We start from the raw sequence: 24,520 nt of genomic DNA, 5'->3' as shown, positions 1-24,520 counted from the left end.
GTTTGCCTGTCTAACTGGCCATAAACGGTGAAGTTTCATTTGTCTAGAGTACACAGGGAACCTGCTGGGTCTACTGCCCCATCAGTGCTCCCCCACCACCTGCGTGGGGTGTTGGAGGTGACGGTCTGATGGACTCTGCCCTAAATAAGAACGACTGGGAGGAAATACTTGAGTATAAGTGTGTCAGGAGCTTTCACAACACAGACAAGCAGCAGAGGAGCAGGTCCATGCAGCAGTCAAATTTCCAAAGCTGGATTTACAAGCTCCTGGCAAACAGACTGGGTCTGTGATTACGGAGTTGTCATCTGTCGTAGCCCTCCTGCTCCTTCCCATACCCTTGGTCTGATTCTCCTCCTGTGGGGAGTCAATTCAAGAAACCGAACAGACAAAAAGCTGTGTGCTGGTGTTGTAACGTGGTGGTTTGGGTCCCTGGGCTCAGGAGCACTGGTGTGGGTGCAGGGAAGGGGCAGTGGCAGGACTTGATGTTTCTCCTTGATGAACTTTGTGAGATTCCTGTGGGCCCATTTCTGCAGCCTGTCAAGGTTCTTCTGACTGGCAGCACAACCCTTGACAGACTCAATGTCTTGATATTCCTCCTGGGTCACCTGCCCTTGCTCCCACCTTTTGTGTAGTTCCTTTTAACGTCTGAATTCAGTCAGGAGCTCCTTGCTCATCCATGCGGAGTTCCTGCCACCGCTGCTTGGTTTCCAGGAGATGAATCATTCTTGAGCTTGGAGGACGTCATACATGACAATCAACTGAGTATCCTGGACCACTGTTCTTCCCTCTTCCCATGGGATTCCTCCAAGCAGGTCTCTGAACAGGCCACTCTCTGCTCTCCTGGAGCCCAGGGCTGTGGTCTGCAGGCCAGTTGTCTTGTTCACCCCTCTTGGGATCCTGAACTCCACCATCTCATGGCCACTGCAGCCAAGGCTGCTCATGACCTTCCCATCCTTGACCAGTTCTTCCTCATGTGTAAGTACTAGGCCCAGCAGAATGTGTCCTCTCATTGGCCTCTTGCTATCCAGTGCCAGGAAGCTGTCACCAGTGCTCTCCAGAAACCACCCACCTTGCTTGAGCCCTGCTGTGATGTTCCTCCAGCAGATACTGAGTTTGCTCGTGTCCCCTGTGAGGACTGGGATCTGCAAACATGAGGCTTCTTCCAGTTCTCTGAGGATCTCATCCACATTGTCCTGATCAAGTGGTCTGTTCCAGACACTCACCGCAGCGTTGCCCGCGTTGATCTGTCCCTCAGCCCTGAGACTCAAGCTCTCGACGGGCTTGTTGGCTTGTCCAACTACTCTTTCTCCTCGGTGTCCCACAGAGCCCTTGTCCATCCATCGCAGCGCTTGGTCACCTTGGCTGCGTCACCGTGCCCTAGTGAGGCTGTAGACCCAGCCGGGCCCTGCACGGGGCTCACGCCGTGCTCCGGCTGTGCCGTGGGCCTCTCCTTTAATCGCTTTTGAATTTCCCACGTTTTAATTCCATTGAATGCCCTTAATTCCCGCCTCACGGAACAAGGAGAGCTTTGTGTGGAAAAGCTCTGTGAGAGATGTGTATTTTGGCAATTCTAAAAATACACCTCGCTGGCTGAGGCTTCTGCGGGGTAACCATGGCAACGCAGCTCCGGGAGCAGGGTTAAAAACAATTGTGCCAATTAAGGGGAAAATTGAGCCATTAAAAAAAAAACTAGATAAACCCCTAAAAATAAAAAAAAATCCAGCAACAAACAGCGTGCATGATGCTGTGGTCTGTGGGCTCTCTTGTGCTGGGTTGGTTGGAACTGTCCCCACTTCCGCTCTTCAGGAGCACGCCAAGCGCGTGTCGATAACCTCGCTGTTCCCGCGGCACAGCCGGTGCTCGTCGCGCTCGGCCCTGCCCGTTGGTGCGCGCGACGCAGCTGCCCCGGGCGTCCGGCTCCCGAACCCACGGCCGCAAAGCGAGAGTGAACAGCGGGCAGGTGGGGGATGCATCTTCTGGAGAGTGAAATGTGCTCGGAGAGCAGGCTGGCTGCGGCTCGGGCGGTGCTGGAGGATCAGGCTCTGTCTGAGGCACGGTTCTGGCCCGCGGTGCTGCCCCGTGCGAGGGGGCAGGTGTCTGTTAGAATTCACGCGCTGAGCCAAAGCCCCTCCAGATCAGCGGCGATGCCTTCACTGATGAGTTAGCTCTGGGCTGGGAACGCAGACGAGCTACCAGGAGAGCCTGAAGCCAAGGGCTGATTTTATTCAAAATGTGTTTGCTTTCCTTGTCCTTGCTGAGCCCTGGCCAGGGTCAGCGGGAGCTTCGGGAGCGTGCTGCCAGCCTGCTTGCTGGGGACGGCGCTGGAAAGCATCTCTCTGGCTAGAAACTTCTACTGGAGAAGGCTGGGCAATCTGGTCCCTCAGAAAGCTTGAAATAAAATTATTATTTCCAACGCCTTTTTGCTGTGCTTCACAGGAATATATAATGGAAGGATTCAAAATATCTCTTTCCAAAATATTCCGGAGGTTTTGCAGATGTTGCAGGTGTTTTCCCTCCCCGGCTGGCCGTGCTTTGCCACCCCAGCCTGCTAATACCGTCCCATGTTGGTCGGGTGCTGGGGACAAGGGGGCTCGGGTGCCAGCATGCCTCTGCCTCGTGCTCTGGGAAGTTTCTGATCCCGGAGCAGAGTGGTGGTGGTGCTGCCCGCCCCTGGGCTTCACTGTGGGCTGGTGATGGCTCCTGCCCTGCTTGTTCTCCTGAGGGCGGCTCTGCTCTGGACTTGATCAGTCCCACCAACCCTGAAGAGCCACTGGAAGCTTCTTACTGTGAGTGGGAGCACTGGAGAGGAGGGTCTCTGGGAGACGGAGTGGTTGCCTGCTGGTTTTGCTGGTCCCAAAGCGCATGGGCGTTGCGGTGGAGCCAGTGTCGGCAGAGGTGAGTTTGAGGTTAAAACTTCCCTGGGCTTGGAGCAGTGGATGCGAACCAGAGGTCTGCGGAGAGGAAGGAAGTGGGGGCCGTGCAGCTGTGCTCGGAGAATGCTGTGCCTGCTGGAAAGCAGCAGCGGGGTCTCCCGAGACAATTTAGGTGAAGGAAGCCGCGATGAAGTCACCGGTTTACTTGGCTTGGTGGTGGCAGGAGATGTTAGTGGTGCTGACGGGGATGGGACAAGGATTTCAGATTAAAGGTAGCATGAAGGGAAATGAGCACGTCTGTCTCATGTGCGCAGGACACCGTCCCAAGGCTGGCAGCCTCGTCCTCCACGCGAGGCGGTCAGTGTTGGACACAGCCGTGGCCAGAGAGGGATCTCGCTGTCTCTGAGAACTGGTCCTTCCCCTCCCCTGGGTGCGAGCGGAACCTCGGCTGTGCCCTGTGGACGCAGAGCTGGTGCTTTGGGCTGGGCACGATTTCAGGTGGGCCAGCTGGGCTGGCCCAAAGGGGAGAAGCAGGGTGGGAGTCCCCGTGGCTCCTGGGGATGCTGGCTTTGCTGGACCGGGGGCTCCAGGGGCTGGCGTTGGCCCAGGGGGGTGGAAGTGCGGCCCTCTGTGACCCTGCAGCAGAGCCTGCCACTTGCAGAGGAGCCCTGGACAGGATGGGGATTGAAGTGTTTAAACCGGCTTAGGCAAATTTACAAAAAAATCAGGGTGGAAGTCTTTGACTCGCTTTGAATTATGGTTTGCATTGATTTGGGTTAATTGCGCTGCAGGCCTCTCTGCAGTACGCCTTTGTTTGCATAGATTAAACCAAAAGCGTGCGTGAAACTGTTTTGGAAACTGGGCCAGGCTGGGCAGAGGCAGAGCTGAAGGCAGGACGTGGGGGGAGGCTCAGCCATGCCCAGTGGCAAAGCTGGCGGCGTGTCAGGGTGCCGGGAGCCTTCCCAGGCTCCAGCTCCGGGTCCTTGACTCCCGGCCCGGGCTGGTTTGGTGGGGGAGGACTCGGCGGGGCAGCTGGCGTGGTGGAGGTTGAACAGGGCCCGGGCGGCTGCTGCTGAAAGGCTGGATGGCTGGTGTGGAAGGCCGCAGGTGTAAATAGCCCAGGAGTCGCGCTGTGGCCAGACCTGGCCGCCCTCAGAGCCACGCGAGCTCCAGCAGATGCGGGTTTGGCTCGAAGCCTGGTCGGGTGGGAGGGGAGAGAGCAGTGGGGTTTCACCCAGCTCCGCAGGCCGCTTGGGAAGGGCTATCCCAAGGCTGGGCCTCTCCACGTTGCCTCCTCTCCAGCTGTCCCATCTTGCACGCGTGGTGCAGCTCCAGCGCGGTTCGGCACTGATTTTCCTGCGTTACTTCGCAGGCAAACCGGGGCACAACGTGCATCTGGTCCATGGGCTCTCTGCGACCCTTTCTCCGGTAGCTCTGCCGTTTGTTTGGTATCCGTGTGCGTCTCCGTTCCCCTTAGCAGAAATGAAATCATACGATTTTTTTTTTTCTTTCCCTTGCCACCGCTTCCTCGGCAGCCGTGGTCCCCTGAGAAACGCCTCTGCCCCTCCAGCTGAGGGGCTGCAGGGGGGTGGTGCGTGCGCAGGGAGAGGGGAAGAGGCAGCGTAAAGAGCTCCTCTTCCCTTCCCGCGAGCTTTCATGTCAAGAGGATTTCTTATGAAGTGTGCTGGCCCTCTTCCTGCAAAATTAAAATTAGCGCTAATTAAGTGGAGGTTAACCTCCGCTGTGCATGCCGCAAATGAATGGAATGTGCGATTACCTTATCTTGCAGCGGTAGAGGTTCTTGAGAATTACTTGGACAGAAAAGCAGCCCTGTATGTGGTTTGAATTTTTAATTTATGTTAATAGTTCAGGTTTGAATTAATTAATTTTAAACGGTAGACCTTTGATCTTTTCTTTTTTTTAACCACTCCTGCTTCTGCAGCTCAAGTGTATCTTTCCAGCCCTTCTCCCTTTGCAGTGAAATGAATTGGACAGAATACGGTAAAAACGTGCTACGTACTCCCTGCGCCGCAGCCGAGGTGCAGCTCGTCTGGGCGCTGCGGCGCGGGCGTGCGCTCCGGAGCTGCCGCCGGTGTCCCCTCCGAGGAGAGGGCTGCAGCAGGACCCAGAGGTTTAGGGGAAGGCAGTCTCTTATGTCATCTCGGCGTGGGTTTTGGGGGTAAAACCCAGCTTGTGGCTTTCTGCTTTCTTTTGGGAGTGGCAGTTTGAGTTTGCAGTGGTGTGTTTTGAACACAGCGTTGTCTTTTCTGCCCAGGCATCTACTGCTCTGTGACTCCCTGCTGCGCTGCTCAGGTGAGCACAGGCAGGTCAGGCTCCTGCTTGCTTTACTGAGCTGGAGAGCACTGAAACTCCTTGGGGAAAATTGGTGTGACCTTTGCGCGAAAGCTTGCACTTCCACAGCAGCTCCTGCTGCCTGTGTGCCAAATCAGGGAGTGAGGGTCTGGTTTAGGACCGATGTGGGGTGCAGCGTGCTCACTGTCCTCTGCCAGGGACAGTGTTGGACTAGCCATCTGAACCTTTTAAAGTTAAAGTAGCAGACATAATCTCAGAAGATGGAGGTCCAGAGGAGGCCACGCAGATGATGGGCGGGCTGGAGCAGCTCTGCTGTGAGGCCAGGCTGAGAGAGCTGGGGCTGTTCAGCCTGGAGAAGAGGAGGCTCCGGGGAGACCTGAGAGCGGCTCCCAGTGCCCAAAGTGGGCTGGTGGGAAAGGTGGGGAGAGACTCTTCAGCAGGGCCTGGTGTGACGGGACGAGGGGTCAGGGTTTTAAACTAAAAGAGGGGAGATTCAGACTGGACATAAGGAAGATATTTTTCCAGTGAGGGTGGTGGCACACTGGCCCAGGTTGCCCAGCGAGGCGGTGGATGCCCCATCCCTGGAAACATTCCAGGCCAGGTTGGCCGGGGCTCTGAGTAACCTGATCTGGTTGGAGATGTCCTTGCTCCTTGCGGGGGGGTTGGACTGGATGGGCTTTGAAGGTCCCTTCCCACCCAAACTGTTCTATGATTCTATGATTCTAAGATTCCCAGTCCCTGCCAGAGCATTGACCTTGTGAGGCTGGCTTCAGCTGAAGCCAGATCCTCTGAGAATGGCTGTTTTCTGTCCCCCAGCTTCCTTCTCCCGCATGCTCCCAAGCTGTGGGGACCCGCGGTTGTCTCTGGATCCAGATCCCATCTTGCCCTCCCGGGTCTGTGTCGATGGCCCTGCTTCCAGTGGCCTCCTGCTCTGGGTGCTGGGAAGCTTTGCTGGTGGAAGCTTCTTATCTCGCAGCTCAGGGGCTGGCTGGGACTTCACCATGGTTGCCGTCCAGCAGACCGGTGTTTCTGGAGGAGCAGGAGTGAGGTCTGGCTTTTCTGTCCCCTGCCCGAGCCCCTCTGTGAGCCTGCTTTGGTTTGCAGCTCCTCAGAGCTGCTCCTTGGGCGCAGACTGTGGCATCTCCAGCTCGGGGAGGATATCGCTTGTCCTGAAACTCAGCGTGTCAGAGGCCCTGGGCTCAAACTTTCGACTTTGAAGAAGGAGTCTCATGCTGTTTGCATTGGCTTGAGGTTGCTCTGTTTTCCACACGTATCTGGCGGCTGGGTTGCCCAGGCTGGTGGGTTTCTATCTGGGCAGAATGAGTTTACTGGGGGGAAGAGCAGGGCTTAAGGCTGAGCTTGTTATTTTCTCAAACCAAGCGAGTGGGATTTGGAGGAGGAAGCAAAAGGGTGGGCAGCAGTTCCTAGCGGTGGCCTCGCTCTTTATTTTTGTGGTGACTTAATTGGCAGTCGTGGCTGCTGCCCAAGTGGCAGGGGGGATCTTGCAGGAGCGGGGAAGAGGTGCTGAGCGGGGCTGCCATGGCAGCCTCCTCTTCAGCAGAGTGGATAGCGTGGATTGGGCACGCTATCCAACCCTGGTGTGATGCAGTTTTGGGGGCCCCAGCGTGTTCAGAAGGATGGAGAGGCAGTTTGCAGCTCTGTACAGGTGATGCTTTGGAGCGATGGCCATCTCCCGGTGTGGGCTCCCCCACGGGGCGGTGGCATGCGATTCCCAGCTGTGGCTCAGCTGGCGTTGGCCTCTCCTGCCGGTTTTGGGGCTGAAGCGGGCGGCTGTCGGAGCAGGGGGGCGAGGTGGCTGGGGCTGGAGAAGGGACGCTGCTGTGCTGAGCCTTCTCCAGCAAACTGGAGGGGCTTTCCTTCAGCCTTGCGGGGTGGGGGAAGCTGCCTGGCCTTTAGTGCCGGTTTGTTTCTGCATCACTTGCCCTTTTAACACATGACTGAAAACAGCCTGTAGGGGAGAGGGAGCAAAGCTGGAACTGAGCTACTGGGACCAGTCAGGAGCGTTTTCTGGAGGAAAAGCATGTAGAGGGAGGAGATTTTGCTGGTGGTGATGCAGTGTTGGTGTGGCAACACTGCCTCGCCGGTGTTTTGGCTGAAATCTTATGAAATCTTTATATCGTAAGTGTACAAGACCTGTTCAGGACCTGTCTTTCGGCACTGGGCAAATTCGGAGGCATATTGGATAAAACGCTACAAATATTTGTAGTTCCCTGAGAAGAGAGCTCTGTGAAACTAGAGGTTTCGCATTACGTGTGGTCCTTTCTGGCTCTGCTTCTCAGGTTCAGATCCTGAAGTGCTTGGCAGAGAGACAAGGCTGGCCGTTCACAGCCGGAGAGTTGAAGGGCTTTGTCACCTCTGCCAGTCCTGTGCCCCACGCTTGTGACCGTCTCGCTGTCTGCGTGATGCTGGTATCTGCCCGTGGTGCAGGCGGGTGCTGGCAGACGGCTGTGTGTGATGGGCTTTAAATCCCTTGTCCAGAGGACCGATCCTGCAGCCACGTGTGGAGTCTGGTAAAGTCCTGGCAGCCTGGCCAAGTGCTTTGGGACCTGATACAGGGAGTTCTGTCCTTCTGAAGCATCCCTTGGGGCAGGACAGCTGGTAGGAGTGTATACAGTAATGGTATGCAGGAGTGCTGAGCAGTGAAGCATGCTCTCAGCGTAAAGAGATGGTGTGACGAGGTGGAGGAGCATGCTTTTCTCAAGGGTGAGGATGGTGTAGGGTACTTGGAAGCCAAGTTTGCTTCTTGGTGATGGAGAGTATTAGAGAAAGCCCCGTGCCCAACAGCAGTCTGTTGGCTGGAAGGGACGGTGAGGTGCTGGTATGCGGTGGGTGCGAGGGTGCTGCTTCCACCTCCTTTGCAGCACCACAAGTTGAAACCCAAGGATGTTTGGTTTCAGCTGCTGTTCATTGACTGACGTGTCTACTGCTGTGAATTCAGTGGTCTTTCCATTCCACTCCTTTGAAATATGGAAGAAATTTTTCAGTGCATCTACACCAAGCAGATGGGGCGAGATGGGAAATTTCCAAGAGCTGAGGCAGGCTGTGAGGGCTGCTGCGGGATGGCGGTGTGGGGTGCAGTTGCATGCGGCACCGTTTGTAAACCCTAGACGTGTAAAGCAGGGAAGTGTACGGTTTAAGGACATTGTAAAATTTGCCTCCACCCATATTGCAAATGTGAAGTGTCCTTCATATGCAATGCAGGGAAGATTACAGCTTTAAAGGATCATAAATTCCTCTTTTTATTGGGACATTACAATTCCAGCACAACTAGAAATCCTCCTGCAGAAGTGACAATTGCAGCAGATCTGATCCTGGGAAAAGGGCTTAAGTGTGAGTAAGTTGGCTTGGCGTGATCGGAGGGATTACCTGGGGCCAGATCCAGTCACAGCGAGGCTGGAGGACGTCTTGCCATAGACTTTGGTGGGTTTGTGAGTCAAGTGGGAGTACGTGCCACTGTGTGTTCACAGACGACCTCGTTAAACCAGTGGTCCGTGTTCAGCTGGGTGTATCTGGGGGTATTCCCGCTTTCCCTTCCCTTCTCCTCTTTGAGCGCTCAAGGCCTGAGCTGTCATTTGTTCCTAGCTCACTGTAAGCGATGCAAGATGGATTTGCTGTAACCTCTGAGTCAGAGCCCAAGTGTAACGAGGTTTTCCAGCTAAGCCATGCTTACAGAAATGTTCCCAAGAAATCTTTTCTGGGAAAGCTTCAAAATTCAGTTGTAAACAGAGCTATCAGAAATATGTATTTATATTATTCCTCTGTTTTCCTTGAAACAATGATGTTTCCAAGTGACAAAGCTCTGTGGTCCTCCAAAGCTGGGGACCGAGGGTCAGCCCTGCAGGGTGGCCCTGGTGGGGTGGCTGTGGCCCTGCCGCAGGAGGCTTTGCTGAGCTTATGGGTCCAGCACCATCTGGGGGTGCCCTGGGCAGGGTTATGTCAGCATTTGCCAGTGGATTTGGGAAGAAAACAGGTCCTGTGCGTGCATCTCCAAGGATCCTGCTCATCCTGTTCGGTTAGCGTCGTCTCCTGCTGAGGCTCCTCTGCGCTGCTCCCGTGGCCTCTGGGCTCGTGCGGGGAAGGTGTGACTCTGTTCAGGAAAATTTCAAGTCAACATTCATGAAATTTCCTGAAATAAGGTTCAGTAGAAGTTTATACCTGTGCTTCCTCAGCGTGTTTTCAGACATGGCCCTCAGCAGGCACATGTTACGCCTAGGCCCCTGTAGCGGATACCTGTACGGTATTTATATCCTTGCCTTCGCACGCTGCTGCCTCTTCCTCGCTGGAGGGTGCTGATCATTGTGCCAAAATTGATACAAGACTGCCGTATCGAGGGCTGCTCTTTTCTGGGTTTAAAAAGCAAGATACCTGTTGAGTGGGACCCTCGTAAACTGCAGGGTCTCACGAGCTCTCAACAATCATGTTTGAAAAATGTCGATCCTTCTTTTTTTTTTCTTTTTATTTCTTTCTTTTTCCTTTGGATTTCTTCCAAGCTGAGCGCATTGGGGTTTTGCAAATGTCGAGAAGCAAAGACATAGCTTACACTGGGATCACAGGGTGTTTGAGCAAAGCCTTCTGGTGAAGCCGCTGCTGCAGCGATGCTCCAGGACAATCCGTGGCAGAAGCGTTGGTTTTCCTTTGCCACGCTGATGTCGTGTTCACGTGGGTAGCGGCTGTTTACCCGAAATGCGTTTGTGCCGTCGGTCACAGCAGCAGAAGCCCGAACTGGGAGCTTTGCACTGAAGGACGCTGCGCTCTTTGCACAGAAAAACTGAGAGCCTTCGAGCCTGATCCGGCCGGCAGCTGGCCACATGGGAGGTACACGTGTGTGCATCGCTCCCTCGACCTCTCTCGTGGAGACCTGGGCTTACAAAGCCAGGAAGGTGGTAAGTCAGATGAAGGTGCAGCTGTTGCTCACCACATCTCTCGATACTACGCCTCGAAGATGGCAGTGAAAGCGGGTAGGAAATTGAAAAAAGATGAAAGGAGGTGCCGCCTAGCTGAGCGGGCGGGGAACACCCCGAGCGTGGTGCTGCAGTAGGTTGTGGAGGCAGATGGCTCATTTGAAAGGCATTGGACAGATTCTTGGTCTCTAGATGGATCCAGAAAGGATTTCTCTGAGACGAATACCTTATCCTGTAGCTGTGGGTATTGGGAGAGCCCAAGGGGATGGACCGTGGGGTGCCCAGGCTCCTGGGCTGTCCCTGAGGAGCCACTTTGGAGGGGGTCAGGGCAGAACAGCAAAGCTGGGCATTTCGTGTGGTCTGCCTGGGGTGAAGTCTGAGACCCCAATGGTCAGAACAAACGTGTCCAGAGCAAGAACTCGCACAGTCTTCCTCAAACTCTACCCCACCGTAAGATGTACGTGCGGGCGCTGCCAGGCTAAACTTCCTGTACTCAGACTGGGTTTTGCCTCCTGGTTGTGGGCTGTAAATGGGATGTCTCTGCTGAGCAAACGAGCCCCTGCTGGGCTGCAGTAGGTTTCACTCGAGGTGTGCAATGGTGCTTTGAGAGCCCAGACCCTCCAGAGAACATGACTTCCCTTCCCAAAGGCAAGGAGGGCTGTGCGGGGGGCTGCTGGTGGTCCCCACCACATAAGTCCTTACCCCACGGCGGGACCAGGGTTGGTGGAGCATCTCAGTACAGCGGAGGGAGGAGGTCTGGAGAACAGGAGATCTTCTGGCCCAGGAGGAGCGATGCTGTTTACACTGGTTTTGTTGCAAGCCAATGATTCACTGCCAGCTTTAATGGTAGAGCAAAGCATATTTACTCAGCTTGTCTGGATGGATAACAACCGCTGGATAAGAAACTGTCAGATGGGAATCAGTTAGAGGCTTCAGCTCTTGGGTGAAAGATCTTATTTGACATCTGACGCCCTGTGAAACTGAATAAGGACAATGCTGCTATTTATGTTGTTCTCTTCTGGTCCCTTCCCTTCTTCCCCATCACCATCTTTTCTCTAATATTAGAGCTGTGACCCTCTGTGTTTGCTTCCAAAGCCAGCGCTGACACCGGCCCTTTCACGTAGTTCCTGTGAAGAGACCTTTGTGTTCGCAAGGGGGATGTGTGTGGGGGTGGGACAGCGGCGCTGGCACAGTGCTGCATCCCTCTTCCCCTCTTCCCTCGGGATGAGGCAGTGACTGCAGAAGGCTGACTTTCTGCGGGTAAGAGCCCAGCACAGGTACTGGTATGTGCCCTGCAAGCGGCTGTAGATGGGGTTTGCGTGGCAGCGGGGTCAAAGGGGGCTGGCTGCTGTTTCGGCTCTGAGTTGGCGGCTCTGGGTGGTGTTGTGGCCTTTTGCTCCTCTCCATTTGACTCCTTGCTATGTCGGGTGGTGATGCGACTTCACCCGCGTCTGCTGGGAGCCGTCTTGTCACAAGAGCAGATGAAGTCGCCTTCCCGGCCCCCGGCAGTGTGTGTAGCGTGGGGAGGTGGGAGAGGGCGCGGGAGAACAGAGCGGGGTGATGGGTTGTGAGCAAAGAGCCCCTGCTGTCCTGGAGATCCCGCAAGAGTCCTCTGTGTGGGGAGAGCCGTTGTGAGCCCGTGTCACCATGACATCTCCTTGCCTACGACTCAGCCAGCGCTGCCCAAGTTGCCGGTGAATGAGTCAGCGGGCAGTGACTCAGGAAGGTCACCGGACCGTGTTTACCTTCCAGGCAGAGAGATTCTGCCTGCGTTTATGATACAACTTGCTTAAAATCCTCGTTACGAAGCAATGACGCTTACACCCTTGCCTGAGACCTCGGGTTCAGGTACTGGCAGGCTGCAGCCGTGTTCCGTGGGTCCCAGGGACGGTAGCTCTTGGAAAGAAATGCATGTGTGAGCCCGCTCTCCATCCTGGAGAAATGTCCCATCTGAAACTACGAGCATCCACACAGAAACGGGATGCTGTGGAGGAAAGGTTTGTAGTGGGCTTGCCTCTTCTTTTTTTTTTTTTTTTTTTTTTTTCTTGACCCCCTTGGTACCACACTACCTGCATTAAAGAGCATTTCCCTTGAACACACCCAGTCCTGAACACAAATGCTCTTGTTATGAGTAAAGGAGTGAGGTAAAATAATTAATTTGCTGCTCTTACCTCAGGACCTAATTTTGAGGCTGGCTTGAACAGCACATGCACTTAATCTTATCTTGGCTTCTTTATCTCCTTTTCCTCCCTTTAATGATGACGCAGAAAAGATTTTCAACTTCTTTTGACAGCTGGCTTTCTAGGTATGCTTCAGTAGTAGTGTGAAACCCAGCAGGAACTTCTCAGATAGGTGAGTTGTTCTGTAACGCGTACGGAGCTGTGGTGGTGTGCCTTGTACATCCCTCAGAAATAGCTTTTAGATTTGAAGGTCTTTGGTCTGTGAGCTGAAACCTACTTTTCCAGCAGGGGTGTGCTGTTAGGTTTGGCAGAACTGGGGCGGTCAAAGCCAGCCCAGCCCTCTCCGTGTCTGCCTTGCTGGGTGCTTCCTCCATCCTTACCTGCGAGCCAGCGAGGTCTCTGCTCCTGGAGCTGTCTGCCCTCCAGCTGGCACATCGCCGGGCAGCGTGTCCTCCGGGCTGAGGTGCGGGTTGGCCTCGGTGCTCAGCACGAGCACTCGTGCAGCTTGGCTCTGCAGCACAGTGAAGTGGACGTGAAAGAAAGAGGAGCAGGTGAGCGTGCTTCGGAAAAGGTCCTGTGCTGGTAGAAACGAGTTTCTGGTGCAGACAAAGAGTGAGAGGAAGTACTGGGGCTCAGAACCAGCAAAGCTCTCCTGCTTTTCAGTGGTCCAGTGCCTCCACAGTACGGCTGGAGCTGGTGAACCTCAATGGAGAGGGCACCTGGGAGAGGCAGCGCGACCCTGCTTGGCTGGGTTCGCCCCACTTCCCCTGGGGACAGGAGACCTGCCCTGCCCTCAGCGTGTGGGGAGAGGGGCCAGGGGTGAGCTGGGTACGTTGGCCTGGGGGTCAGCAAGCACAAAAGTGCTCGTACTGTTCTTTACCTCCTTCCCTGAATATGCACAAGGCTGTCTTTGCACGGAAGTTTAGGTAGCTGGCCAGGTGATAGCTAAGCAGGACAGGTATCCTGGTAATTGCCCCTCCTGGGTGCTACCGCTCTGCCTGCCATAGCTGAAGGTGGGGCAGGAGGGGCGAGGGCTGGGTTTAGCCATTCTCTCTGTTTTCCAGGGAATGCCAAATGTGTCCTGGCAGGGAAGGCTGCGTGCGCGCTGCCTTTGGGGACGGTGGTTCGTTAGGCAGTTTGTTAGGCTCTGCTCCCCTTGGTCAGCAGAGAGCAGCTCGGAGGGGACATCTGCCACGGGGTGCGGATGTCTCGCGGGAGCGCTGGCTGTTCTCAGTCTCTTGGCTCGCCCTGGGGAGCTGGGTGAGGAGTGGGACGGGAAGGTGGCTAAGGTGGGACACGGCCTCGTTGCGTGGTGTGGTTGTGAGGCTTTCCCGCTCCAGACGTGTGCGTGCACCCCAAAGTGGAGCAGTGCCTGTCCGTGCCTGGGGGGTTTTGGAGGTTAGACCTTTCTTGGACCAGTGCTGGAGGCTGGTGGGATGCGAGGAGCCTTGGCAGCACCCCAGCACCCTGCCCTGCCCTGGCTGCTCCCCCTGCCTGCCCACGGCTGCTGGCAGCTGCTGGGAGCCGCGGCGGTGCCGGTAGCTTTGGCAAGGCTATGCTGTTGATTTTACCTCTAATGCCAACATCAGGAAGCACGCTGAAATAAATTAATACGACGACTGGAGGAAAGCCAAAGCCTTTCCGTGGCTCCTGCCGGAGTCGCTCCTGCCGGAGCGAGGTGTCCCTGTGTGCCTCCGTCGGCTCCGGGCTGCCAGTCGGACAGAGACGGGCACGGACAGGCATCCCCTGGGTTCCCAGAGGATGTGCCGTGAGTAAATCAATCCATACACTTGTAAAAATGTGATTGCAAGACTTAACAGCGCATTGCAGCTTATCCTGGTGCAACTGCGAGATAAGGGCGCTGTAAAAGTTTACAGCCGTAATAAACAGCTCCTCCCGTAGGGACAGTGTTGGTCTTTCACACCGCTGCTGGCCAGATTTTAACTGGGATGTTTAAAAATTGCGAGTTTTCTTTAGCAAAGGTTAGAGTCTGCTGTAAAGCTCCTGCTTAACGTCTCTGCTCCCGCCACCTCTTAGCCTGGCCTGGGCTGCCAGCGTGTCCCGTCCAGGCTGGCGGCGTTCCCAGCAGCGCAGGCACGGCCAGGGCACGTCCCAGCGTCGCTCCCCCGGTGCCACGGCTGCTGTTTGGTTTGGCCCCGGCTCCGTGCCCGGCATCGCTTCCCAGGCTCTGGGATTTCTGTAGCGAGCGCGCACTGCGCCGGGACCATGCGGGGTCGTACGCCACGGAGGAGCAAAGGCGAAAGCCGGCTGGGCACCTCTGCGCACGCCGGGCTTGTGGCTTCCCTGGCTTTCAGCCCTGGCTGGGGCCTGGGGCTCTCCCTGCTGCTGGGGAGGACACAGGATGCTCGTTAGTCAAACAGCCTGCTGTCTCTTGCCCACAGATGTAATTGGTGTGGCTTGGCTTTCTGGTTCACAGGTGAACTAATATGCAGCAAAGCTCTTCTCTCTCTGTTTATTTTTTTTTTGGTATGCGTAGAGCTGCTTCATGGATTTGCTTGCAGGTTTTTGTGCAGTGCGAAACAGAGCTGAACGTGTGCCTCTGAGAGCTACTGAAAGAGGCACTGGTTGGATGTTGAGTTGCTGGAGCACGTCCAGAGACGGGCAACAAAGCTGGTGAGGGGTCTGGAGCACAAGTCCTGTGAGGAGCGGCTGAGGGAACTGGGGTTGTTCAGTCTGGAGAAGAGGAGGCTGAGGGGAGACCTCATCGCTCTCTACAGCTGCCTGAGAGGAGGCTGGAGCGAGGTGAGGGTTGATCTCCCAAGTAACAAGTGATAGGATGAAACGGCCTCAAGTTGCAGCAGGGGAGGTTTAGGTTGGATATCAGGAAACATTTCTTTACTGGAAGAGTGGTCAGGCCCTGGAACAGGCTGCCCAGGGCAGCGGTGGAGTCACCATCCCTGCAGGCGTTCAGGGAACGTGTAGACGTGGCACTCGGGTACGTGGTTTAGTGGGCATGGGTGTTGGGTTGATGGTTGGACTTGATGATCTTGGAGGTCTCTTCCAACCTTAAGATTCTATGATTCTGTGATGTCTGAGGAAAATGAGACCCAGCTGTTAGGGAAGGAAAGTGCTGAAGGAGACTGAGGGCAGGCTGCCCGCTGCCCCCGCGTGCCAGAGCAGGATGTGTGAAGCAGGAGGGGTGGCGATGGAGGGGAGCCAGCGGCTCGCTCCCCGTGGAGCCCACAAAGTCACTGCCTGACACCTGCACGCATGTATGCAGCGTTGTTTAACCGTTATTTTTTTCACGCTCCAGTCTTCGTTAACTGCTGTCTTGCAGTTGTCGGCTCCTGCTGGGCCGTCGGGGGCTGAGCTGTGTTCGGAGAGGAAGGCCCCCCTTCCCCAGCCGTGCTGAGCCGCAGGAGCGCTGTGCAGGGCTGTGTTTGCCGACTGCATCCAGTCTCAGGTCACTGTCATTGCTCTGGGGGAAAAAAAACAAACCCAAGCAAACAGGTTGTGTGTAACCTGGTAGCCAGGAAGGGAAGGGTTTGGGAGTTAATGGCGCTTTATCAGCAGCTCTGCCGTCTGCGGTCGCAGGCTGGCTTATTGCAGGGGCTGTGTTGATTCACTTCTCCGGTTCTGGTTATTGCACTTCGTTACTCTCCGGGGTAATTGGGCCCTGGGGAGGATGTTTGCACTGACAAGCCCTTTTCCTTTCCTCCCCCCCCCCCCCCCCCCCCCCCTCCTTGGAGCTGCTGTCAAGGAGCTGGGGCTCATCACGCCTGTTACCTTTCAACGTGCTCGACCCCGTGCAAGGTGAGGGCAGAGGCCCATCCCGTGCGCTGGAGCACAGAGCTGAGGGGATCTCGGTTGCCGAAGGAGGCTGGCAGCCGTGGCCCCAGTCTCCTCCTGTCCCCCCGAGCTGCCCCTTGCCTTCGGGATGGATAATTACTGGCTCCCAGGAGCCCGGCTGCTCCTTCCACCTGCCCGTCCCGAGCAGCGAGGTGTCCTCAGCAGCCCGATGAAATGTCCCGCGGTGCTTTCCTCGGGAATGGGTTAGGAGCACTCAGATGGGGAAAACAAATGTCTCCCATTTTTTTTTTTTTTAATTTATTTTTAAATTTTAACAATGATTTTTGGAGCTGCCAGATTAAAGAAACTGTTAACGAAGGCGTAGGGGAAGAGCTAGTGAGGCTGATCCCTGAGGGTTTTGCTTAGGTAACAACTTCATAAAATCGGGGCGGACACCTGAAGCTTTGGGCTGCTAATGCTGGAATTATTCCTAGTGCAGGTAAAAAAAAAAAGAAATAAATAAAAGATATAGTGTGTGTGTCTCATGACCCTGCAGTTTTGTACGGCAGCTCCACGGTAAAGGAAGAGCCTGAACAAACACAGGCGGAGCGGTGAGATGCTTAGATTGTGGCAGCAGCCTGCGGAGGAAGTTTGTGCTGGCGTTTGATCAGCGGTGCTGGTTGTGTGGGGCCATTCGGGGCTCGGGTTTGGCCTCGTCAGCCGGCTAACGCTGCCTGCCGCTGGGCTTGTCAGGGAGCGAGTTCTGGAACCAAAAGAAGTGAGAGATAATATGTATCTCAATCTTACTTTTTAAATATGTATTTTATGTGTTTAAAAGGCCGCTGCCCTGGCTTTCCTCATGTTTTGGTGCTTTTTCAAGGGGAGCGACGAGGTTTCCAGTGCTTTGGGCAGTGGCGCTCTGAGCTGCAGCAAGTGGGGAGAGGATGTCAGCCCGGCCCAGGCGAGAACCCAGCACGGGTCATCCTCACCATCCTCACCATCAGCCTCCACGGGCTGGAGGGACCAGCGGGCAGAGCCCTCCGTGCCTGCCGGCCCCTGCGACACCAGCCGCTGCTTTGGTCTCAGGGGAAGCTCCCAGAGCTTTGGGAAGAGGTCCCACAACTTGTTCCTGCCGGAGAGATCTCTCTGACACAGCAGAAATGAAAGCAAAGAGCTCTTCTTCAGTGTTTATTTTTATTTTTAGAAGACAATAAGGGAGCGGATCGCGCTGCAGGCGGAAATGGTGGCTCTGGAGCTCAGGCTCCCCCTCTGCCCTCGTCAGGAAGCACATGCTGCACGTGCGCCCGGCTGGGATGTTTGTAGACAAAGAGTTTCTTGATGCTTTTTTTTCTCCCTCCTACAGTTCCCTTGCCCATAGGCAAAGAGGATTTGCTTGCTGACATGCTGGAGTCTCGCAGAGAGCAGGGCTCTGAGTGCGGGGGGAATACAGCTGCGCCGGGCCGCTGCTGCTAGCAGCCATTTGCCTTGGGTGGGGGAGAGCTTCCCGATTTTTCTGTTTTCTTGGATCAGGGAATTCAATCGTTGCCAACGTGGTGCCGGTGGCAATGAGAACGGGAGGCTGAGGTGGCTTGCGGGTCCCTCTGTCGGGCCATCCTTCCTTCACGTGACCAACCTGGACGGAGCTTGCACTTCCCGCTCGGCAGCAGCCTGGCTCTGTGGCCTGCAGATTCCCCGCTGCAGGATGAGTACGTAGCCCTGTTTCCTTTGTTGCTTTGCTTTGTGCCCCGTGGGGTGCTGGGGTGTCCCTGGTGAGGCGCGGGGCTGTGCCGCAGCGATGGGTATGCGTGCGTGGCTCATTTGTGCCTGCTGTGGCCAGAAATCGCTGCCTACCACTGAGAGGCCCCTTTTCTCCCTTCATCAGAAGAGATGCTGTGAGACACCAGACTGAAAACCAAGGTGCGTTCTTCTCCTGGCGAGTGGGGATGTGGTTGGACTCAGGTCTGTGCTTGTCGGGCAGATCGCCCAGCTGGCTCCGCCAGGCCCGCGTACTCCGTGGGTGAGCTGTGCTCCACCCCGGGACATACGGCTTGTTCGGGGCTGTGGGAGTTAGGGTGCTTGCTTTCCTTGGGGGAACTGCAACCTTTGGGGTTGCAGTTTTCTCCATGTCTGGGGTGTCTCTTCTGTCGTTGTGGCAAAGGAACCCGATTGCAAACAACCCCAGGCCAGGCCGCGGGCAGGCCTGCGGTGCCGGATGCCGTAATGCTGGGCAGATGCCCCTTGCAGCCAAGCGCAGGGGCCGTGTCCTGCCGCGGCACTGGAGGCAGGGCTGTTGCTAGGGAGCAGACAGAGAGAATTCTTGTTTGTGCACAGCGCAGCATGCAAAGGCTCTCTCACACGGTCCGTGACTGCCGTAGCGTGGCACAGTCCCCGCTCGTCCGTGCTCCGGCCTCCCTGCAGAGCTCCAGCGCCCGGAGCCAGCGGTCGCAGCAAAGGGCTGGCTGCCATTGTGAGGGGAGGTGGGCACGGCTGCAGACTGGGATGGAATGGAAGAGCTGCTGCTGTTTTGGGGAGGCTGTGGTACAGCCCAGCCTGCCTGCGTCTGCCCGGGGTGCATCCGCACAGCTGCCCATCCCCAGGCTGCTGGGTGTCTGGGATGGCCGCTCTGTCCCTGCGCTGCCTGGGGAGTGACCGTGTCTGGCTGTTAACCAGTTTCCTCCCATCCCCTCGAGTTGGCTGGGAAGGGAGTAGCTTGTTCCTGAGCATTTGCCAATCCTAAGAGTGAGTGTTGTGCATGGACTTTGTGGCAATCCCAGTTCCTACTGGGAGACTGGAGAAGAGCAGGGCTGTGTCCTCCCAAGGCGGCAGGGCTGGAGAGCGGCGGGTGGCCTTTGCCTGCTCAGACCCGGGCTATCAGCTCCCGTCTCTGGGCTCCCACAGATGATCTTGCCTCTGAGGGACGAGGGGTTAATTGCCCACCCGGGACTCTGGCTCGGGATGCCCTGTGCTGGGTCCGGACCGCTCCTGGGGAGCATAACCCAGAGCGGACCAGCAGCTTTCTCAAACCAAAGCGCCCTTTGGTCTTACTGTGGGGAGCAAAGCCCAGCCTACGGGGGAAAGCGCTTTAAAGGGTGCAGTACCTCGCTGCCTGGCTGGTGTCTGGCCTTTCTGCTGTGGCTGTTAAGGGAGACATTGTGTTGTACGGTCCCGTTAGTAGCTGTCTGTGTCCCTCCCCGTGGACAAGCGCATCTCTGCTCTTCTCTGAGCTGGGGAGACGTCATCCCTGGCAGCAGTCCTCGTCTGCCAGATCCCTGCCTTCAGCTGGCCTGTGGCTATGGTGAGCGTTTACAGCCTTGCTCTTAATCCACACGAGGTGTTCACCTGAACGTTTCTCCTTATTTTGCTTTCATCCTTGTCTTTCCCAGCTGCCTGCTCATGGAGAGGGTGAGGGGATTTGGCAGCTTGGGCAGCCCTTTCAGGGGCCACAGGGCTGTGCAGCACGTGGGACATCAGTGCTGACCCTGCCCAGGGATGCAGGGCTGCTCCCCTGGCTCCTCGTGTGAGGGATGGGGTTTCTTTCCCTTCTTAGATGGCATCCATGTGCTTGCTCCAGCCGAGCGAGAGCGGGCAGAGCTTGGCCGGCATGCCGCCGGGATGGAAAGCCCTGTCCTGCGCCAGCTCCTGCCAGCTGGTCGGGGCAGGCTGGCTGCAGGGGCTGGCAGGGCTGTTCCTTCCTCCTCCCGGCTGTGCCTTGGCATGCAAATGCCCCAGCAGTGAATGCGTAACTCTCACTTCCTTCTCATTAAGGTGCTGATTTTGTAGAAATTCAATAGTTAAGGGCACAACACTCTTTCAGTGACTATGAATTGAAAGCAAGAACGGACAAACAAAACTAACTTAAGCTCCCAGGAATTCCTGAATGGTCTGTATTTGTTTTTGCAGAAAGGGGATTTTCTCTCCTTCTCGTTGAAGGAACCTCCTGTTTATTTCCACACTCTTCTTGGCTGTGAACCATTTTATGCAAAAAAGTCAAAATCATTAGTGTAAAAATCGGCGGTTGCCAGGCCAATGATCCTCACTCTGCAAATATTGCACAAGATTTGGCTAAAAACGTAATGGCTTGGAGCTGGACGAGCTAAACTCTCTTTTGAGAAGAGTGTGAATGTTTCTGTCAGGGTCCTGTGTGGGCTGCTGGGCAGGTTTGCATCTCTCTCCGTTGGTGCTGGTGTCCTGGTGTATGAAATAAATCCGCTTCTGGGAAGCAGCTGCTGCAAGATCACAGCACCAAACCCATAACAAGGATCCTTTTGGTCCTGTGTGCATCTAGAGTGTTCTACCTGGGCTGACCGAATGACTCCGTGGGTCCTGCGGCAGCGCTGGGGAAGTGGGAACAGTAAACCAGGTTTGTTGGACTGGAGTTTCCCTGCTGTCTGGCTCCTTCCCGCAGTGGCAGCATGCTGGCAGCAACAGGGAGCCTTTTCCAAGGCCTGTCTGTGCTCACACACCCTCTCTGCGGAGGGGAAAAGCCAGCTGGCTCTCAGGAGTCAGAAGTGTGAGGGCTCATAGCTCCCTGGATGCAGCCTTCTCCAGCTTGTGGAGGAAGAGGAGGGTTGTCTCTTGACCCAGGGACTGTGACTGCTCACCAGGATCATAGAATCACAGAAGGGTTTGGGTGGGAAGGGAGCGTTAAAGCCCACCCAGTCCAACCCCCTGCCAGGAGCAGGGGCATCTCCAACCAGATCAGGTTGCTCAGAGCCCCGGCCAACCTGGCCTGGAATGTTTCCAGGGATGGGGCTTCCACCGCCTCTCTGGGCACTCTGGGCCAGTGCTCCACCACCCTCAGCATGAAAAATTTCTTCCTTATGTCCAGTCATTAGACAGGATTAGACAGGATGTGCCTGGATGAGTTCCTGAGAGCAAACCCACACAGCTGGAGGTGCTGAAATATGCTCTTAGCAAAGTGAGAAGCAGCATCCCACCACAAGCGCTTCTGCGTTTGGCCACAAAGGGCAAAAGAGCATTTTCCTTCTGTTCGGTGAGGATTTCAATTGCATTGTCCTGCTGGTGGAGGAGATATGTTGCTGCAGTAAAACCTGCCTTTGTGTGGACTGAGGAGAGGGACTGGGAACTTCTCCTTCCAGCCCCTAGGTGCTACAGTCCCCTATCCACAGCCACACATGGATTTTGACGTGTTCAGTACTCGCAGAAGCCTGATACGTGGATGTGGTGTCAGCTCCTCGCACCGCAGCTGTGAGTCCTATACGGCTGTACTCCCAGGTGTGCGACAGTAAGGAGGGATTTGCCCTCAGATGGGCTCTTCTCAGCATGCAGTTGTGATAAATGATTTTAGTCCCAAACAGGATTCCAATTACAGTTTCCAATTTATTGAACAGAGGCAAGCAAACAGCGCTGGGTGCGCCGGGAGTCTCCGCTCCCCCAAGACGCGCACCCCTTAGTTCACAGTTACAGTATTTATAACCTCTCCCGGTCCCCCACTGTGCCTGTCTCTTTTTTTTTTTGGGAGCTCACAATCTACACTCCGTTGGTTACTCACACCGTTCGTGACAGGTGCTGACTGGCTAAGAGCGTGTCTTCGGCCACTATACAGGTGTTAATTAGCTAAAAGTACCGAAGCGGCTGGTCCCATATTTGGGGTTGTTCACGTGCCTGTGGCCATGAGCTCCCAGCCCAGTGTTCCCCCCTTTTGCTCGCTCCACTGTTCAGTGTCCTTCGTATAACCCTGCAGCAGGTAAAACCTCTCATTATGTCAAACTGCCACAGCGGGAGTGAATCCCGCCAAACACATCTCAATAACTCAGATACATTTACAACAAAACTTATGCACAGTTTACAAAAAAATGGGCTTAGAACTATGTACATATCTTCCTGTTTCCCCTAAGCCTGTGGCTGTATAAGAACAAACAGGATAATCAAAGATTCCATGTACAGAGAGGGTCACATTTCACCATGCAACCCTAGTATTGCCTCACATGAACACGAATGAGGTCAACATATCTCACACAGTGACAGGACAGAGGTGATGGGCACAGACTGAAATGCAGGGAATTGCACTTAAACACCAAAAATGCTCTTTTACTGGACTGGTGTTCTGGTTTTGTTAGTGAGGGGGGGCCTAAGGTGGTAGCTTCTGTAGGAAACTGCTAGGAACACAAATACAGTATAATAGCTCACAACAGATCTCTACATCCAGTCTCTTCCAACTAGGAGGGCCTCCCTTCAGCACCCTCCTCACTTATATACTGAGCATGATGGCAGATGGGATGGAATAGCCCTTTGGCTAATTTGGGTAAATTAACCCCAGCTGTTAGCTAATTAGTTAACTATCCCAGCCATAGGGGCTACCAGCTTCAGTTCTCCACCCAGCTCAGGTAAATATTAACTCTATCCTGGCCAGAACCAGGACAACTGGGCTGCCCAGGGAGGTTGTGGAGGCTCCAGTTGTGGCGATGTCGACACCATCACTGAGTGATCTCCGGAGGGCCCTGCCGCCCTCAGCCGTATTGTGATCTTCATTCCAAAGCACGAGGTGAAGCTGGTTCCTCTGGCTGCCGTGTTTAAGGAACATCTCCAGCTGCATCGGTTTGTGAGGTTTGCTCCTCACTCATTGCCTGAGGTGGGGAGTGTCAGGGGCTGAAAGAGTTAATGTCTCATTGTTGTGGCTGTGGGCCCCGTGCAGTCTGCATGGGGGGGATGGGGGATGTGCAGCTCCCCAGGCCCCTGGTAAAGACTGGCCAAATACGGCCAGGGGTCACACAGCGGCCACCTGAGAGGGGATTCCAACCACTCCTCACATTAGCACCCACTTCGTGCCTGCACAGAGGACTCGGAACTCTCTGGAACCAGACACTTCAAGGGGCAGAGCCGGAGGGGGGGATTGGACGGTAACAGACCCTGCCTGAGGGAGCCGTGGGCGAGCCCCCCACCAGAAGACCATCACGGCCATCCGCCACCGTGGCCCTGCCACCAGAAGCCATGCGCTCGCTACCCCACTGGAGGATCCGCGCGCCTGCCCGTCATCGTCGTTGCTGGATCCAAGGGTGGTGAGAGCTCTTTCCCTCTTTTCCTCTCTTTTCTATTTTCCTTTTCCTTCTTAGAAATATCCTGATAAGAGCCCTGGCTACCAACCCCTTTATGCTTTCCGAGTTTCCAAAGTTAAGTCGTTCCTTTAAACGTTAAATAAAATCCTAAATCGATCGTTTGGTGTCGGTTCACCTTAATTTAGTCTGAGGGAATCACAAACCTGCTAACAGCTCGGAGCCGTAACAGGGAGGAGGTGGCGTGGGGCTGTGACGGCTCAGGAGCCCGCGTCCCGTGTGTCTGCTGGAGCTGGTGCGTAGGGCAGAGGCAGAGGTAACGTGGAGGGAAATTCCCTCTTTGTGGTGAGGTGATGGCTGGAGGAAGCACTGTCTGGAGGAGCCTGGGGAGGGAAGGGGCTGTCACAGGGTGCCCGGTTCCCTTCCCTGTGTCCTCTGCCTACAGCAAACCTCGCTCGCCGCTGTGCGAGCAGCACAGATAGAGGAGCAGAGCAGCTGGGAGGGAAGCGATGAACAATCTTCTCTCTGGCTCTGGTCAGGGTGCCCTCAGTGGCACTGGGAGTTATGTGCTTGCTCTCATCCCATTTGCTGGACTCTTTTTCCCTACAATTTCCCCTTTAGATTCTCTTCGCCATGTGCTCAACTTGAGTATGTAGAAAGTTTTCTTCCAGGCTTTCCTCTTTGTCAAAAACGTAGCTGCTTCCTCTGCATCTCTCGAGCCCGAAGGTGCCCCAGCTTTGGCTTTCCGGGCAAACTGAGGAGGAACGTCCCCTGGCTGCGAGGTGGTAGTTTGGAGAGTGAGGGCAGAGAACAGCTTTGTAATCAAATGCCCAACCCTGTCCTGCGTTCTGGGTGATACCCGTGCTGCTGTGGTGGGAGCAGGACCAGGAGCAGCACGTGTGGCATTTCCTTTTGCAGGTCATTTTAAGGTAAATCACAGCGTTGCTCTGCAGGCTGGACTTTCCAACACCTAATTTGTCAGAGTGATCCTTAACGCTGGGTAATGAGCTGGAAGATTTGTCCAGTGCTTAAGGGCAAACTCCATTAGCTGCGCCATAAATAAAATTTCCCTGGCATCTTTCTCTGTATCAGACACGGCGATTAGAGCCTTAACTACTTGGCTGAGGCTGCAATCTCTGATTTACAAGCAGAAAAATATTTCTAGCTGAAACTGAGGTTTCCAGGCTTCCACCTGACAATTGCCCTGGATTTTACAAGTTTTTCTGAGGGTAAATAATTTCTGGCCAGATGCTTTCTGCTGCTTTGGCAGCCGCAGCTGGAAGGGAAGTGAGGGAAAGCTGCGCCCTCGGTCTTGTGCATGGGTACAAATTGGGAGATGCTGTCCTGGCTGGGGGAGAGCAGGTTTCCCCATTAGCAGCTGTGACTGAGGATGCTTTTGCATCAGAGTCCAGCTCCATCGAAGCAAAATAAGGATTTGCAAATAATGGTTTTAGTTGTGGTTTTTCCCC

At 55.2% G+C, this 24,520-nt stretch overlaps 1 protein-coding gene across 5 annotated transcripts in view; it reads left to right on the top strand.

The window, feature by feature from the left end:
• Window positions 1–24,520, top strand: part of LOC104474960 (ankyrin repeat and fibronectin type-III domain-containing protein 1) — a 233,196-nt gene that overhangs the window by 8,106 nt on the left and 200,570 nt on the right. For 2 of the 5 annotated variants that reach the window (XM_086759444.1, XM_086759440.1), the window contains exon 1: window positions 17,421–17,744. The exons of the other annotated variants lie outside the window; for them this stretch is intronic. The gene's annotated coding sequence lies outside the window, so the exon portion shown is untranslated. Of the gene's footprint in view, window positions 1–17,420; window positions 17,745–24,520 lie in introns of those variants that run through there. 5 annotated transcript variants of the gene reach the window in all.

This window comes from Chlamydotis macqueenii, chromosome 15, assembly GCF_036417535.1.
Source record: "Chlamydotis macqueenii isolate bChlMac1 chromosome 15, bChlMac1.mat, whole genome shotgun sequence".
NCBI classification, from domain to species: domain Eukaryota; kingdom Metazoa; phylum Chordata; class Aves; order Otidiformes; family Otididae; genus Chlamydotis; species Chlamydotis macqueenii.
The sequence above is the reverse complement of the archived record's forward strand: the minus strand, read 5'-3'. Positions and strand labels throughout refer to the sequence as shown.